This window comes from Pelodiscus sinensis, chromosome 4 (genome assembly GCF_049634645.1).
Source record: "Pelodiscus sinensis isolate JC-2024 chromosome 4, ASM4963464v1, whole genome shotgun sequence".
In the NCBI taxonomy this organism is placed as follows: domain Eukaryota; kingdom Metazoa; phylum Chordata; order Testudines; family Trionychidae; genus Pelodiscus; species Pelodiscus sinensis.
In genome coordinates, this window is record NC_134714.1 from 36,055,021 (window position 1) to 36,074,190 (window position 19,170).

At 41.2% G+C, this 19,170-nt stretch overlaps 1 protein-coding gene across 13 annotated transcripts in view; it reads right to left on the bottom strand.

Annotated features, from left to right (window-relative positions):
- The window catches only part of FLRT2 (fibronectin leucine rich transmembrane protein 2), a 148,452-nt gene extending 132,495 nt beyond the window's left edge, over positions 1 to 15,957 (bottom strand). For 7 of the 13 annotated variants that reach the window (XM_006112033.4, XM_006112037.4, XM_075926753.1 and 4 more), the window contains exon 1: positions 11,404 to 12,226. The gene's annotated coding sequence lies outside the window, so the exon portion shown is untranslated. Of the gene's footprint in view, positions 1 to 11,403; positions 12,227 to 14,096; positions 14,869 to 14,946 lie in introns of those variants that run through there. The other 6 variants (XM_006112041.4, XM_006112039.4, XM_006112046.4 and 3 more) reach the window with 4 other exon arrangements.
- Positions 15,958 to 19,170: the final 3,213 nt, after the last annotated feature.

Consider the following 19,170-nt stretch of genomic DNA (forward strand, 5'->3'; position numbering starts at 1 on the left):
CCTTACTCCTGGGCAGTCTGTTCCTTTCTCCTTGTGAATCCATAACTGGCATTGACATAAAAGGGAATTTGGACTGCATAGAGAAAGAGATCCCTATAGACAATGGAGATTTAATCCATTGTATTCACCACTTTTCATTGATTCATCATATTTAAAATGCTACATCAGGCTCTATTTCACCTTCAACTGAAAGGGTGGGAAGAGAGCTCAGAACATTGTTGTAAAATTTGATCAACATATGACCTACCAGGGATGTGATCAATGCCACAACATGAAACAGGAGGTGGCACAAGAATGCTCTGTGTTTAAGTGCATGGTGATAACTTTCTTTAGCAATTTACTGACAAAAGAAGAGTCAATAGCTGTGAAATTCAACATCATCTTTGTCATTTAGGGCTCCGTTATACTATCTTCATCTTTCTTCTGATTTAAATTGAACTGTTTTTCAATGTCAAATGAGAGGTTTAATGCCAATGGAAATCTACCTGGCTCTAGGAAAGTAGGAGACATATATCCCAAATTGGTAGGATCCTGAAAATAATTTATAAAAAATGGAGACAAGATATAAAAGTTATATATTAAATAACATATTTCTAAAACTAATATGATCTATATTATGCCTCTTTGATCCACATCTGTGGGGCAGACTTTCTGCACACAGCTCTCCCACCTTTGCAAAGAAAGGTTGGGCTCAGCTGTTTCTTTGCCATTATTTCCCCTCCCCCCATCTCTCAGAAATACAAAGAGCTTTCAAGTAAGCATGGGCAGGAAGACAGGAGGAGGTGTGGAGCATAGTTAGGGGTGGAAGCACAGAATAACCCATGCACATATGGTAAGGAGTCACTTCTGAAGATAATAGAACCTGATACTGTGAGTTCTTTACTGGAGAGTATGATCTGAGGGAATCTTACAGATTTTCCTCCTCTCTTGACTCCATCTTTTTTTTTTTTTTTTTTCTGGGGGAAGGGACGAGTGAGTTATTAGTAACACTTTACATGATTTAAATTAACCATGATTTAAACTAACATGATGAAACTTGGTTGTACTTTGAACATTCGCTGTTTACCTCTGCATTTCACCCTTGTTGTCCGTCATCACAGATTACTCACTTTTATCCTGTTTTCCCTGGTCATTTTCTAGGGTATATCTACACTGCAGAGGTTTTTTTTCAGAAAAATGGCCATTTTTCTGAAAAAAAAAACAACCCTTTACTTATGTCCATACTGCAATTACATTCTTTAAAACAAAACCTAAAAGAACAGAGGGGTTTTCCTGACATTGGTAACCTTTAGGAAAAAGGCATATGTGGACGGGGAGAGGGAGTTCTTTCAAAAGAAGAGGAAAGAGGAAAAAGCACAGGTGTCCTGGTGGCCATTCTATCCATAGTATTCACAGCTTAAATATGAGATAGTGTTCATTCAGTGTGGATGCTATCTTTCAAAAAAGCAGATCACTTTTTCAATGCACTTTTGCTGTGTAGACGCCTTCTTTCTGAAGAAGTTTTTTCAGAAGATCTCTTCCAGAAAAGCTTCTTCCAAAAGAAGCCTGCACTTTACACGTAGCCTTAGTCACTTTTCTCTGCTGTCTCTCATTTTATACAGACACAGTGCTGAAGTGTTTTGAGTTACAAACACAATATAGGCAATATTTAATCCAAATAAAAAGATTGTGTCTTTGGAATTCTAAATGAAAAGTGAAATATTTGTTTTTAAGCTTAGCTTTTGAAATAAAAACCTTTAGTTTTACAAAACCAAATTGCGGGCTCTATTTAGGCTAAAGAACTGACAACCTTATTCACCAGATCCTTTCAGATTGGAGTGTTTTTATACAGCTAACTAAATACCTCCAAAGTCCTGTCTCAGAGTATGTTGTGTAAAATGAGTCTTACTATCTAAATACAAACATTTGGCAATAAATTCACCCCCATTTGATGCACAGGGAAGTAAATTAAACTCCTTTAACATTGATAACTACTAAGCCTCAAATTTATTCACTTCCAGGGCACAAATTTATTCACTTCTGCCTGGCATGAGATGGGTTAACAAAGGCATGCTCCTGTCAATCATGGTCATCATTCAAACCAAATCACTACAGAGATTAGATTTGCACTGTTCCTTAAAATCCCTGATTATTTGCTCACCAGATATAACACAACATAGCATATGAATTGAGACTGATCCTTTATGTAATTCTGCTATGTTTATTCTCTTATTAAATATTTGGGGAGTAGGATAGGCTGTGGGATAGCTTCTCTTGGTCGATACATGTATAACCAAACCATCGCCTTGCAAATTGTAAAATATGATTGCATTTGAGATATCGATAGCCTAAGGGAAGTTCTGGATAATAGAGAGTCATAATTAGAATTCCCATGTATTTGATCTGATATCATTTCCATCAATGTCACAGAAATATGAGTGGTTGTGAATTTCAGCGTCATCATTGCCCCTACAAACTGATTTATACACTTCTAACTTTGGACACATGAAGGGCAAAGAATTCATGCCAAAAAATTCCAATCAGACAGCTCCTTATCCTAAGGGAGGGATGCTGAAATTTATAGTAGTTCAAGATTTAACAGTTTCGGTTGGTAGCACATGACCTACTTATGTTTATGCCCAATCCATCTACTTTTAATCAAACTGCTCCTTTATCTGTAAATCCCTAATCACAACATGTAGGATGTGTGGATCCGTTCAGAAGAAATTTTTGCAGGAAAAGAGAATCTGGACAGATAACGGTTTTATTGCTAGTGCGCCTGGCAGTAGCTCTAACACCTCATTTATTCCAGATTTATATAGGTCCACTGTGTAGCTATGTGGGGAGAGATGAGCATATAACAGCTATATTAACAGAATGTGTAACCACAAACTGTATTTGATGCTCAATATCAAGTTAAAAGGATATTGATCAAACTATCCCAATTTGGAATGAAAACAATTATCTTGCTGGCATTTAGTTTTCCATGGGGCCTGATTCTTCGCTCTGTTACACTGGCTTTACATCTGTGTAATGGAATGCAATTTCAATATGACACTGGTATAATAGGGAGATGACTCAACCCATAGTCTTCCAAAGAAAATGGTAGTAACCCAGCTGTACGGTTAATTTAAAGCTTTAATGGACAAAATACTACTACTGGGACCACTCCTGTATTGGCTATTCCAGCAAAATAGGGCAAAAAAGACAATAAATAAAACTGAATATGTCTTTTCCATCTCTAAATGTTGTGATAACATTAATTTCTATGTAAACTAGTCCGATAAACAGTTGTGTGGAATATACAAACTAATTAGTCCCCAATATCAGAAGGAAATGGACTTACCAAATGGACGTTGTAATTCAAATTCTCTTAAAAGGTTTTCTTTCTGCCCTAAATATAATTCTGCATACACAGTATATGCATGCAAAAGTTTGTTAAAATAGCTCATGGAAAAGAGGAATTAAAGCAATAGTAAGTTAGTCTGCTACAGAGATTTTGAAAAGTATGTGTTGTTAGTAATGGGAGGTCCAACCCTGTTTAAGGCATTCTGAGTACCAATTTGACAGAGAGATATTCCTTGTGTTCTTTTATTGCCTATTTTAAAAGTTATAATAGTATATACTTTTCTCTCTGAGTAAAGACTGTTATTGTGTTATATACCACTGCTAAAACAAGAGGTTCTGAAATTAATTTTGTCAAAAGGTGAAAGTAATTTCTCAAATAAAAAAATTCTTCTACGGGAAGGATGCATTTTACAGTTTTCTACTGAACTGCTGACCAACTTAACAACAATAACAAAGCAAAACAAAAGCCTCTTCATTAAGCACTGTGGCACAGAGCCAGAGGCAGACATTTCAAAGGTCACTGTTGGGCATATACCAATCTGATACAAATAGTTAAATTATATGGTTTGAAAGGGCTTTTATTTATTCTTTTATTCATATAGGTGTGATCCAACATTCATGCAGTTTTCACTCTATAGCCATCTGCATAATTAGATAACTTTGTTTTTAAACTTGCCTTTTTCATTTCATTTTAAAGGAACTGAAATGTGGGCTGGACAATAACCCTTTTGAAATGCATAATTGTATATAAATGAAAAAAGTGAAATTCATTTTCTATGGTCACTTGGGAGGAGAAAATGTCTCAGGTGACATTTGAAACATTTAAAACAAGACTGGGTGATTTACAGAGGACAATCCTGAGCTAGATAGGATGACCTAGAAGGTCTTCTCCACCTCTCTCTTGTATAATTCAGTTAATATGGGGCTAAATCAGTAAAGAGAGATACAATATGTATATGGAACATTACTATATTTGGTTGGAGTTTTCTATGTGATCCAGATCAAACATTGGATGTACTGATTTGACACAGCCTTAGGCATTTTTCTATGCTTATTATTTATCATAAAGCAATCATTAACTTTTTCAACTGATATGACTCAAGAAAGAAAATTTCATCTTATGGAGCTTGTAAATAGCCTTGAAGCCTAGTTAAGATCAAGGGGATAAGACCAAAAGCTATCACAGGCAAAAATCCAGCTCAGCCATTTCTTTCAAGGGGCTGGCTCATGAAAATAAGGCAAACTGTCCCTAAGTAACTATCTCCTCTGAAATTCTGTCACAGACACTGGTGTAAAGTAGCACTACTGAAACCTTTCATTAGGGTTGCAAGTGTTGCTCACACTCAGGAATGCCTCCACTCCCAATGCCAAAAACAAAATTAGAATAAAATGCTAAAATACTGCTGACAAAAATTTCTACTTTCATAAACACTCCCTCTCTTCAACTAACATTATTTCATATACAAAATAGGTCACTAACATTCAGATTGCCAATGAAAAAATAACCCAGGCAGCTTTGTAAACCTAAGGCCTTGTCTACGTACAACTTTTGTACAGCTGTTGGTTGGGGGTTGGTATTACACTGAAATATTTGTAGAACCCCAAGGGTGTGTCTAGACTACAGGGTTTTTTGAAAAAAAAAATAGCCGTTTTTCAAAAAAACTTCACCTGCATCTAGATTGCAGCCACGTTCTTTCAAAAATAAATCGAAAGAATGCGGCAGGTTTTTTTGGTCACGGTAAACCTCATTTTATGAGGAATAACGCCTTTTTTCGTAAGTACTCTTTCGAAAAAAAGGTGCTATTGAATGCAAACTGTGCTTTTTCAAAAGAGAGCATCTATACTCTCTTTTGAAAAAGCATCTCACTTTTTCTAAAAATCTGCTTGTAGTCTAGATGCTTTCTTTCGAAGGAGGCTTTTTCTATTCTTTTGAAAAAGCTTCTTTCAAAAGAAGCTTGTAGTCTAGATGTCGCCCAGGTGTGGACACAGTAATATCAGTATAAATATGCCTAGGCCCAGTATAAGTTGCTCCCCTGCTTGTCTGGGCACATGTATGTTAGTATAACTGCAGTCACACTAGGGAAACTGTGGTGCTTTAACTATACTAGTATAAAATCAACTTGCCTATGTCTGGGTAGCAAGATTGAAACAACAGTCCAAAAAAATTGCGACATCGTTTTTCATCTATAGAGTTTTTCTTAGCAAGTCTATGTATCATTTTCTAGAGTGTCTACTAAATCAATCATCAAAAGTAAGGCACAAAATCCAGATGGTATGTTTGTAATGCTGACCTAAGGCACAGTTCGACTAATATTTATGAGAGTGGAGGTATACATAGAAGACTTGGGTCTGTGGTCTAGAAACTTACAGTAAAGAAACAAATATACATATTTTGTGTAGGGGTTGTGTTTTTACTGATAATATCTGTTTCTGATTTTTTTTAACAGTCAATAACTTTAGCATGAGAGGTTTTGTCGAATGATTCATGGAGACATGCTCGAAACATATATTTATATAATACCTTTCCTGTAGATCTGTTTTAATTGTTACTGCAGTTGCTTTTCTTCTGTGTGAAGAAAGTACAGATGAGCTAAAGTGAGGGAAATGTTTGTAATTTTTAACCATTTTACCCTATGATCGCTAAATTGTAGTCAAGCTGCAGTCTATAACCCTGGGTATTGGTATCTTTCTACCTGTATCATGCATATCTATATCAAATACTAGAGCACATTCAATCAGTTCTGCATCCCACCCAAGTAACTCTTATGCATGCAATGATTCCAGTTTACTTCTATGAAATACCCAAATATCTAATAACTATTGGTGTGACTACATGTTGTAAGACTGTGCCTTTGATTAAGAAGTGTAACATTTTCCTTGCTCTGATTTAAAGCTTTCCATATTTTTTTTTGATTAATCAGTGATATCAGCTGCCAACTTCAGTACAGAAAGACATCATCTTACAATGTGAGTCTGTTTCAGTCCTCATAAGGTGCTGATAATGCTTTCCATACAGGGATCTGACCTTTCCTGGCTTTAATGGATCATGTAATATTTGTGTACAGTTTATAATAGCTGCTGTGGGAGAAGTACCTAGCACTGGCTTGCACAGGCATTGCTGCAGGCAGAAGTCATTGCAAATAGAGGCCCAATGACTTTATGAAGAATTTTTTTAATGTCAGGGTGTGGCATTTTTTAAATCACATGGCCTAACCCTGCACTTCTCGCTCAAATTTATTGAAGTTAATGGGAATCTGGCTTGAGCAAAAAGCACAGAAAAAGGCTGTTGGCTTATTTCATTATGTCAAGAAAGGCAATTGATTGGATGTCTGTCAGTCTGGGAGTTGTTTTATTTTTATAGAATCCCAATTAAATTATCCAAAATACTCAGTTAAAATAAAGAGCCTTTTGCACAGAGGAGAAATCATCTCCGTCTCACCTCCTCTCCCCCTTTTCTGGCCACCTCAATCCAAATAATTTTAATATGATACTATGTTGGGAAGAACAGTGATAAAAGGAACCTCTCCTGCTTCCTCTTACTCAGGATTGGGCCCCACATGAGTATGGATTTGCAGGATCAGATCCTAGATTATAATGAGTATTTAAAGGTTCTCACCCCAGATATCTTTCAAAATAATGCTTTTTGTTTTAATATCTGTGACTGTGGTCTTTAACCAATAACTGTCAGAGAGAATTACTATATTAATTTATCAGTTGAATAGCTGGCCAGTCATTAATAATTATGAAGGTGGCCTTTTGACTTCAAAGACATGGCAGAATATTTTCTGTGACCTTTCAGTACTTGTGCTCTGCAGGGCCAGATCCTGCAATGTGACAGTCAGCTCTTGTGAAATGCAGAGCACCTTCGCCTTGCATGAACTTCAGTGGTGTGCTGTACTGTGCTCAGCACCTTGCAGAATTTAACTGCCCAAATGGGCCTGATCCTGCATCCTTTGAAGTTTATGAGTTATCCCTAAGCAAGTTTTGATGGATCAGTTTCAATTGCAATGTTCACTTGAATGAACCACAATGTCTGCACAATTATATAAACACATCCTCATATTAAACTAAGTTAAAGAAGGTTTCTATTAAAATACATTAATAACATGGTACCAATTTGAGGTAAAATATAGCTAAGACCTTTAAGCAGCAGAACTACAAGCATAGGATTTCTTTCTTCTTTTTTAAAAATATTGTTTACAGAACTCTTTATGCATCATTAAGTTTTCTGGAGTCCTGACCATAGCATGATGGATTTGTTTTAATAGGTTGCTGGTGTTTAGTTTTGATTCACTTCAAAGAGGCATGTCAGAAGGAGGAAAATAAAGGCAGTTAGTTACAAAAATCACAAGTAAAAAATTAGAGAGAATATGAAGGTTCCTCCAGCTTTGCCAGCAATTGAAAATAACAATGTTTATTGTATTTATACAAAATTGAAGTGTTTGATGTAACTAGAATATATTTGGTTTAAGAGATCATATATTTTATTTAAAATATTTGTCATGGGCTTAATGATGGTGAGTTTTTTTAACCTGATTGTTTTAATAAAACAGTTCTAAAAAGGAGTAGGGTTTAATAATTGTGCGTAGCGGTCATTTTTCTTTGTCAGTTAATTGAAAGGATTAGGTCAAACATTGCTAAAGGGGAAATAAACCTAGTGTCTTCAATGTATGCTAATTTAGCCTTCTTTAAAATACTAACTTTACTTCTGTATCTTTCTGCTCTCTCTAAATAAGGAACACAAATATTTCCCATAAGCAAATGCAAATCTATATACAGTATTTCTAGCATAAATATGAGCTCTTTTAATTTCTTTAGTACATAAATTAAAAGGAAAAACATGGCAAAGCTCCTGATTAAAGACTTCTCAAGGGGAGGGACAAGGGGGAAAAACACCTAAAACCACCATATTAGCAAGCAATAATGCACCAAATATAATCTGGAACATGCCAAACAATGGCATCCACCCACCTAAGAAATGTACTAACATAAATCCTCAATTGCTGTTAACAGTAATTAACTAAAACATGAAATATGAATGTGGATACAAGCAAGAGACAAATTAGTATAGAGAAGCTGTGTTTAATAATCCCCTAAAAGAGACCATCTGTTTATAAAGACCCCTTTTTCCTTGATCTCTGACATGTACTCATAATATAGACACAGCTGGATTTTTTTTCTTTTTGAAAATACCCTGGTACTATAAACTCCTACCTACAGTATATCTGGTCTGAGTGTTTGTCTCAAGTTTCATTTATTATGTAAGCACTCTGGGGCAATAAAATTTCACTTACAATCAGCAGACTTTGGAGAATGTATTAAACCATCGGATTGGCTGCACTGCTTTCTTTATTGGCATTGGACAGTACTTGATTGATTGATTGATTTTTTAATACTGAATATATTCTCAATGCTATCTTAAACAGCTGTCTTGATGCCTTTTATTCTCTAAATTACTAGTACTTATTTGGAACTGGATTGGTTTTGTTTGTTTATTTGTTTAAAAAGTTGTAAAAATACATTACCAATAGAGGACACTACTTTGGGAAGATTTCAAAAAAGTTGGGTGACTTCGGCATATCAAAAAACAAAGCAGTTCATATGTTCTGTTTTCAATCAACTTTAGAGAAGAAGAGAGGAAAAAACACACACCATTGATCCTACACTTCTCACAGATAGAGGTCACTAATGGACTGAATTTGAATCAGTGTGGTAGAAACCACAAAGTTATATGAAAGAAATACAGTGAAAAATGAACTCATTTTGAGATTAAAGAAGTAACAGACATGATTAAGAGGAAAAGCCCTCACCTTCACACAAACAATATTCCTCTAAAGGTACCCTATTTTCAGTTTGTTCCACAAAAAGTGCAGTAATGGAAAAACCCTGATATTGTGCATATTTGAACTCACGCTTGTTTTTCAGTTTGTAAACCACAGTTTTCCTTTTTCTTCTGTTAAGAGGTATGGAAAAATCAAACCTGATAAGATACTACACTTTGAAGATCTGCTATTTTAAACAATTCAAAGCTAGTTCATTCTTGACTCTGGACTGAAACCATAGCCCATGTAATGCAGATTCCAACTGAGAGGGTATTTGGTTGCTTTAGGGAGATATGTGCTTAAATCCTAAATCAAGCTATCCAATAGGCCAGGATATTAATGTGACTTGTAACAGTGGCTCAGATTAGATCCAGACAGAGGCAAACCCAGATAAAATAGCATCATAAGAAATATAGTATGTGGGGGGGGGGGATCTTTTTTAGAATACCATGTACATTCCAACTCAAGTCATCTTTGTAACAGCCTGGGACTTTTGAAAACTGTGAGGAGTGTTCTTCTGAGCACAGACAATTTTACAAGCACTACTTTAACAAAGGGATTGGAATTGCTTCATTCGCACAGTTTGTGGCCTACATGATGTTCTTTTACTTTCCTTGCTCCCCAGTCAGGAGGGAGAATAGCAATTTAGTAGGTAAATCTACAAATGGAGAAGGTGTGTATGTAATGTCCCCTCATAGCCCTGTAGCAGGGGCTAGTTGCATAGATATTTTTGCAATGTTTCATTGTGGGTTCTTTTTATTATCATTTTCAAGAGTTACATCAGCCTGGAATAATTCAGTATTGTATTTTTAATACTATACACTTTTCAAACAAAAAAAGGGGGGGAGGTGTTGGTGCACTACCTTTCAATTACTTTGGGAAAATGTCAGAAAGCTAACCCCTTCCGCCCCCCCCTCCCCCCACACACACACTTTCATTTCCATATATAGAGCCCTCTCAAGTGACTTTCCTCTAAATCCATGACTAAATAAAAAATGCCTTTGGGTAAAAATCGTATCAGTCAATAAAGCCATGAATGAGGTGCATGAGAGATTTGTGGGGATTTATTTCTAGGTAAACACTGTAGGATTTGGCTCCATATATTAGATCAAGCTTAAAATCTATTAGATTCCATTAGTCTGAAAGCTCACAGAAGTTAGATTCAGTAAATAAACGCATGTGTGTGTGAGAGCGAGAGAGAGACTGGGTTTGGTGTCTATCCCGCTTCCTAGAAAAATACAGACAGCCTCTTTTCTGTATAGCGGCGGTTCTGCATGACCAAAAGCAGCATCTGAAGAAATCTAATCAGCACCTTCCACACACTGCCCAGGCAGTTAGTCGGATATGTGCCTTTGCCTTTATTAGCTTAGTGTAAGCCTTAAAATATGGTTGCTCCATTACAATTAATCAAAAGCTTCTGTTGACGGATTCCCACTCGGAAGAGAAAGTAGATAGCTTCTCCCTTACTTTGCAGCTGGTGTTTTGTTTTTAGCCTCACATAGTGGAGAGGTGTGTTTTTTTAATCATCATGGTTTGGCGATTTACATTAGAGGCTGCTGTCTGTTTGGAAGATTCGATGCAATTGTTTCTCTCTTGCTCTCACTCATCCACCCACCCCTGTTCGTGTCGCTATAAATAGGAATCCTATGGATTTGGATGCTTATACAGTGGGTTCCCTTTCCCACTCTGTTCATTTGGATTTCTTAATGCTGGTCGGCAGTGAGGGATCTGCCACTTCTTCCGAGTTTGGCTCATCTGTTCAAGTTCCAGATGCCAAAAGTCCCCCCCCCCTTAAATAAAACTCCCACTCCTAACGATTATAACTTCAAACGTTCGTCTCTACAAATCTTCAAGGTGTTTCCTTGAAATCTCTATATCATGGAGAGGTTAGGGCGCATAAAGGAGCGGTTGGGAGGGAGGCTGTCTTTTGTATGGATGCTCAAATGGTAGTGGACAACCTATAATCATTAAAATTATTTGCGACCCGGAGGGGGAACGCTTTGAGATCCACTAAAAATACACTCCGACCGAAACACACCAACGCCATGGAACTTGCACTGAAATTCACGAACCGGTGTAAAATAACCGAGCAAGCCTCCTGACACTTGTCACATACCATTCATAAATGTGGTGGTGGTGGTGGGGGGGGGGGGTGTCGTCTCTCTCTCTCACACACACACACACACACACGGTCTCTGAGATGGATGATGATATTTCGAGCACAGAACCCGATCCTGGATCATTAACTTCTTACCTTCTTTTACTGAGCTCGGGGCTGGGGTAGCTGACAACTGCTGGGGAAGCGGACTTAGCAGAGAGCAACGAAATCCCATCTGTACCTGGCAGGGCTGGGAGTCCTTCTCCGGCACCGATCATAATCCGCCTCTGCGCCTTTCGCCCCCCACGCCAAAACTTTGGCTGCAGCTGACGGTGCTTCTCCTTGCGGGTGGCCGGGCCGCTCGCCTTTTGCGGTATCCAAAGTGGTGCGGGCGAAAAGCTGCCGGAGCCCGAGCCCAAGCCCGCCCTGCAGGCTGCTGGTCCCCGCAGGCTGGCGCTTGCCTGTGCCTTCTCGGAGCGCTCCCTTCCCCTTCTCTCGCCTTCCTCCCCTAGGAGGCAGCGGCACCATCCTCCCCCTTTCTCCTCCACCTCCTCCTCCAGCGCGCTGCCCAGGGCACTGGCATCCCCGGCGCACTTTCTCCCCTCGCGTCTCCCCCTGCCTGCCCTCCCGCTGGCCGAGACTCAGGAAGGAAGGAAGGGCGGGAGAAGCCGAAGGAACCCGACCAAGCCCGGTAGTTTTCTCCGCTGGAGACGAGGAGAGGCTCACAGGAGGAGGAGGCGCAGAGACCCAGGACTGTGTGAAGTCTCAGGGGAGACCGCAGGGACACGTCTGTGTGAGTATCTGCCTGTCTCTCCAGCTCTCCTCGCCCCGCGCTTGCTCTCAGCTCGGGCTGCGGGTTGATCTCAGCAGTAATGATGCCTCAGATCTGACTATTCCCTGCTAATGTAAGTCGTGCTTCCCCCCTCGCTCTCCCCCTCCCTGCCTGACACCCCAGGGAGATGTTTACAGTAATGAATTCAGTTGATAGCCACCCCCCCACCCCTCCCAGAGTCCCTCCCACATTTCTAGTTTAAAGAATGCTTGGAAGGCAGCGCAGGGCTGCAACCTAAAGCTTTCCAAGAGGCAAAGTCAGCCGCTGGGGCTTTTTTTTTAACCCATTCCCCACCAAACGTCGTTTAGCGAGCCGGGTCTGCTACTCCAGCAGAACGCGCTCCATGGCGCTGGCCTTGCGAAGGGATGCGGGCCGCTGTGTGGGGTTAGTTGTTTTAATCGCCAAGAGGGGCTGTCCTTGCCGCCCTCTCGCCAGATCGCTGTGCAAAGGAGGTAGCGCTGGCAACACAGCCACGGAGGCTATTCTTGCATAATGTGTTCCTGCTTCTCACCCCCTAGTTAGGAATAAGGGCAGCGTATGATCCTTTTCCTATCTGAGGGCTGTAGGATAATATCAGCGGGGGATATTTGAAGTAAAAGAAACTACCGGGGCAAGAGATCCAAATGTAAAAGTGTCCAAATTATAATAACCCTCTACACCAACATGGCGTTATTTCACGTGCATACAAGCATTTACGATTTCTCTCTTTGTCCTTCTCTGCGAACTTTTGTCTAGGAAATAACAACAAAGGACAATATCTTATCCTTTGGGAAAGAAAGGGATCTTTTTTAAAATACCTTGCTCGATTGCCGTCATCGGTCACCCAAGGCTTGAAAACTGCTGAAGAAATCTGAGGATGTATTTTATGGCCAACTATGTCTGGCCATACATATCAGATAAACCTCTTGCTGACGTTGTGTACGGAGCTAAGAATCTATTTAGAGATTTTTGCACATGTTCTGGATGGTCTGCATTACTTTCAGTGGGGAAGAAAATACAAGAAAATGCCTGCCTAGTTCATTAATAAGTGCTTGCTATGTTCTTAGAAGCTATGCTATTTAATTTTGAAGAACAAGTTACATTATAGACTTTCCTGAGGAGGGGGCGCAACCTGGAAAGTTTAGGACACAGGCTGTTTTAAGTTCTTGTAAGGGTAGGGAGAGCGGAAGGGGGGAGGAGGAGAGATAGGTGAATTTGATCAATGCCATGTGTCTTTTAGCCAGGAGAGGCAACTGAAGTTTCTCAGGCTTTATTTGTTCATTGCCTTTGGCTGCATTATCAACTTGACATTTCTGGTCATCGGTAGTTGAAAGCAAAGCCATTTGGCATGGGTTCTAAATCTTATCCTAAATTTACGTGGGGGTCTAAATTATTCCCCTAATTTCAAGGGCATATCTCATCCTCTTGTCACTTGATGGAGATGCTCTATCAGATGCAATAGAGATGGCCAGTGTTTAGAGACTGGATTTGTGTGTATAGCTGTGTCTCTCTCTTCACCTCCATCCCCTCCACACACACCACCAGCGGAACTTAGACTGTTCCTTCCGCGCGCCAACCTTTTCCCCACGCTGTAGCGCCCTTAAAGGTGTATCAAGACAACCTACAACCATAGCGCACTGAAACAGCCCGCAGCCGAGGCAAGTTGTGTTGCAGAAATGCGCTGAAAAGCGTGCCAAGGGGCAAATGAGGGGCGAAGGGCAGCCAGCCGGTACCATCTTGCCAGGCACTTTCCTCAGCGGATACAACATCAAAGCTCGCTGCTCACTGCCCAGTCCCGTAGGAGCTATTTTTCCGATCACAGTAGAAGCCGCCTGTGACCGCCACCACCCTGACCTTGATCTTGCTTCCAGATGACACATTTATCTGCACAGGTGCAGTGCAGCGACTGGGGGCTGAGGGGGGATGTGGGAAGACTGTAGCACGATGGGGAGGCTAGAATATCCTACCCCTCTGTAGAGACCGGGGGGAGGAGGAGGAGTTGTCTGCGTGATGGCAAACACCCCTAGCGGCTTGTTACCTTTTCAGCACAGGGGTGGTAGGTGTCTTGTCCAGGGTCCCCCAGGGATCAGTAGGATTCTGCTCACGAAGCGTGGTGGCCAGGGCTCAGAAGGGAGCCCTGTGCAAATCAGGGAAAACTGAAGCGCTGGGTTCAAGGCAGGGTGGAAATAATCACTGCTAACCACCGAAGAGAAGAGCTACTGCCATCAAACCTACTCCCTGCGTACAGCTTCACCTCGAGGAATCAAGGCAGCGCCAGCCCTAAGGGGTTAAATCGGACCTAAACATTCCAGAGCATGAACAGAGTCTTTCAAAGCTGGATCCTGAGGTTTTTTTAAGGGCCAGGAGCCCTGGGGGTGGGAGGGGGCTTTTAAAGGTAATTATTTTAAAGTTCGTTTTTCTGAAGCTGCCTCGTACAAGGTGAGAGACATTTTCTCCTTGTGAACCCTACAAAAAGCTTTATTAAAAAGCTGTCAGTGGGACCGATTGCAAGGGAAGTTTGCCGTACTGTCTCCCCTACCCCAATCCTTGACAGAGCCGCTCCCACAAATGCCCGACTATAGGTGCTGGAAGTCGGGGTGCTGCAGCACCCCCCGACTTGAAGTAGTCTCCGTTATCTAGGGGGGTTACAGTTTGGCTCAAGGGCTCTCAGCAGCCCCACTTATAAACATTGTTGAGCCTGACTTGCCGAGATTTGCTTTGCAGAGCAATGTTCGAGCTTGCTGCTCTGACAATTCCCTAGTAGCCCTAAGGCTGGCTCCTCCGTCCCACGTTAAGGTCAAAGGGAGGTGCCGACTACACAGATCTCAGCTTCAGTTCATCCCATCCCAGAAGGAAAGATGCAACTGCCCCAGACTCCCAGCTGTTACCTGTTGAGGCGGAGGTTCCTCCCAGAGAGCTCATCCAAATCCTGCTGGGTCCGGCAGGTGGAAAGGAGAGACGCTTGCAGAAGCGCTAGCCTCCTGCATGGTACTGTTTGAGGGATCACCACCCAGGTCTCCTTTTTTCCATAGCTGGCAAAGGTCACCATCGCCCCAGCTTCCTCTCCATGAAAGGGGCTTTCGGAGCTGCTGTCCAGCTGGTCACTGACCTCTGGCTGGCATTGACCAGCCCACGGCTGAAGTGGTTAACCCGTCCCCCCTTCCCCGAGCGCTTCCAGCTCAACAAGGCTGAGCGATCTTATCGACGTGTGATCATTACTCACTGGTGACAGGCGGAGCTGCGGCGCTCCTAAGTGAGTGTGACAGCTCCCAGCGTGTGGCTGCCGCGCACCCAGCAGCCTCAGACTTCTTCTTCCTCAAACTGGGTCTCGCAAGCAAGTCTGCGGCTTAACCCTTCGCGGCCTCCCCGAGGAGCAGTCGCAGAGGTCACTGGGAAACCCCAACCCAGCAGGGCTTGCCCCTTGGAGGTCATCAGCAAAGTTGCTTGGCTTGCGTCTTGTTGTAGCCGGTCAGTGTCTGTTCTTAGTTTACTTTCCAGGAACAGCGGGCGTAGTAACTCCGGGGGCCGGGTTTAGCCTGGAAGCCAAACATTTCTTCTTTGGGTTGAGGGACTTGCTGGGTCCTCTAGGCAAAGCAGACCCCTGTGGGGCCATATCTTTTGTCCCGGGCTTGGGAAAGGTCGCAATTCTAGCGTGCAACCCTTCAGACAAGTCGTCCCCTTCCCGCACTCCCTTTGCTGTTTCGTCCTGTGTCCTCCTTCTGGCACGTTCCCCATTGAGGGGTGTGCTGGAGTCGATGGAAATACTGCTCCATTCAAAGTGCTGGCTTCGCCTTTTGGAGGGTTATTTATAATAGTTTCAACAGGGACAAGTCAAAGTACCCGCAAGAGAAAAGGGAAAGTCTCTCCCGGAGGCACTGCCAGTGACCAAAGAAAAGCCTTTACCACCATTAAACTTGAACATGTGAGAACATGTGTCCTTCACGGGGCGGGGGAGAGGGGGGAGGGAGAAGACAAGGTCATTTGGAAACGAGAAATAAGTCTTGGGTAAGTCGCAAATGCAATCGAGGGTGCGTGTTTGTGGGCTTTCAAAACTTGATTCCACCAGGCTCCAAGATCCTCCGGAACACTTCCACTGCTTTGCGAAGTTTTTAGACACCGAGAAAAGATAGAGAGAAAGGAATCCAGAGGCAGACGCATTATCAACACTCCGCCGATTTGTAATGTGCATTTTAAAACTTTCCAATAGACGATCTTGGCGCCCTCCAAAGAACTAACATCAGCAGAAGGAAACCCATCAACTAAAAGTGGTCAAGATTCTGTAAGAAAATGTTTTCCTTAACTCCAGATACTCTGGTCAATACATCTAATCTGTTTTTTCTTTTCATTAAGCCTTTAAAACTAGACAAGACAAAACACAGAAGGGAATCATGCTGTATTTGCCAAGGAAGGGATCAAATATATCCCCCTCCCCTGCCCCCATCTCTTTAACTTCTTTGATTTAAACAACCCTCCTTGAAAGACCTTATAATGTGCAGGAAATATTCTTGATACAGTTATATGGTTTTTTTTTAAAGATGGTATAAGTAGTGTGATTATGCCGGAATGAGTGAAGTCTTACAATCATGATTATCATTTCCATCATCCCTCTTATGTACAAATAGGAAGCTTTCTAAACTGGAAAAATCAGACATCAATTCCCAGAGAAGCATTAAAAAGCAAGACAAGCACTACTCTGTAGTGGAATTGCTTGTAAGTCTCTCTGTTTTGCCAAGGTGGCAGCAAAACACAGGGTTAGGCAGATTGGAGGAACGCAAGAAACTTCAACATTTAAGAACACATTGTGGGTTAGCTAAGGAGTTAGTAACCTACCAGCTTTTAAAACCTCCCCCCACCGTAGCTTAGTGGGATTTATTTATTTATTTCCCTCCTTTGAATTATTAATCTTAGCTATAGCCTGATTGCTTGGACCTTAAACAGTGTCTTTTTCTAAAATTGATGAAGCTTTTTAAAATACAAACTGCTGTGTATGGTTGTAAAGGAAATCAACTGAAAGGGGGACACAGAAGTATACTCCTCTTAAGTTAACTGTGATTGTAAGTGGGGTTAGCCAAGTGATCCATACTAAAGGCCCGCTGATGCAATAAGAAAGAATGAAAAACTATAACAAAAAAACCAAATCAAAACAGCTTGTTTTGCAGATATGGCTATGTTATTTGCACAATATAAGTAGAAGAAACAGTAAAGGGAGTTAGCCTATTACAGAATGCCTTCCCTCACCTGGATTTTTTTATATAAACATTCTTACATAAGCACATAACATAAGAAGATAAGAAGATACTGGATCAGACCAAAGGTCCATCTAGCCCAGTAGCCTGTCTGCCGTCAGTGGCCAGCACCAGGTGCCCCGGAGGGGGTGGACTGAAGACAATGATCAAGTGATTTGTCTCCTGCCATCCGTCTCCAGCCTCTGACAAACAGAGGCCAGGGACACCATTCCTATCCACTAGCTAATAGTCTTTTATGGACCTAACCTCCATGAATTTATCTAGCTTCTCTTTAAACTCTGTTATAGTTCTAGCCTTCACAGCCTCCTCTGGCAAGGAGTTCCACAGGTTGACCATGTGCTGTGTGAAGAAGAACATTTGCTTATTAGTTTTAAACCTGCTACCCATTAATTTCATTTGGTGTTCTCTAGTTCTTATATTATGGGAACTAATGAATAACTTTTCTTTATTCACCCTCTCCACACCACTCATGATTTTATATACCTATATCATATCCTCCCTCAGTCTCCTCTTTTCACACATTCTTAGTAAGTTCCTCACAATGTACTTCATTTACAATAGCTCATGTGACTTCATGTCCCAGCTCCACAAGGCTTTTGTCAAGCACAGAGTAAAAGACTGGGGAAAGATCTCACCACTCTGAGATTTTGGGCTTCTTTGCCCTTCCTTCCAACTTGCCTTCTAAGTGGCAACTGGATCTATTTAATCTATGGGATCCCAAGCCCTTGTTAACTGAAGCAGATCCCTCTCCAGGACAGGCATAAGGATCTTGTGCAAAACAGGGGGGTTGTGCAAAAAAAAAGTCCACAGGTTTTTTTTTGCACAAAAACCCCTTATGCAAAAATAAAAGGCAGAAAATATGACAATCATGTCACAACTCATGCTAATGAGTCCCTTGTAATGTAGACGAGCCTGAGTTAAGTACCCCACCCTTAATAAAAGTATCTCCTCAATTTGGCTCCTGCCAGTGGAAGCTTGCAGCGTATTCAGCTTACTCTCATTCTGTCATAGAGCCTGATCAAAAAATCAATTGAAATGCACTCATTTACTTAAATGGGCTTTGGTTCCTGAATTTACAGGTGATCGAAAGGGAAATTGGAATTATAGCCAATTTATCACTAATTTCTGACAAATAAAACATGTGCTTTTTACTTAGCTGGGCAAAGCCATCCTAAGAGCAAAGTCTCCTGCAAATACTTGATATTTTTTGTTGATTGATTGAGTAATTGACTGACTGACTGATAGATAGCTGTGAACACCTGTAAACACCTTGCCAAAAACAGTTGAGGCTTTATTCACTAGATAGTATGTGAATAAAGATATGTTAGAAATCATACAGGTATCCAATCAAGCAGATATATTTAGATTCCAATAGAAAACATCATTATGTGTAAAAGCAGACTGGGTAGCCATAGGTCTTAGATGATTAGACACAACAAATTCTGCATTCTGGTAGGGTGTTAAATTGCATGATCCTTGTGGTAACCCTACGATTCTATGTTTGAGAAGAGGACCTTACCCAATATTGGGTGACATAATTTGTGCCTATAGTAGTTTAGGACAAAATAGTGGTCAGCTTCATGTCAACTAATAGTAACTCAAAGAGCCTGTAGTGAATACAAATCCATAAAAATGCTAGTAATTGGTTTCCACTTCTGTACAAGGTGTAGTGTATTCAAATAATCACAAGTTCAGATTTGGCCAATAATTTTCACTTGAAATTCAGGTCTCTCTCTTCTCTCTCTCTGTATACAGGCTGTTCCCAACTTGCGACGTGATGGGTTCCAGGAACAGCATTGCAATTCGGGGGCATCATAACTTGACCCACATTTACGACAGGCGTCATATGCCATCGTAAATGAGGGG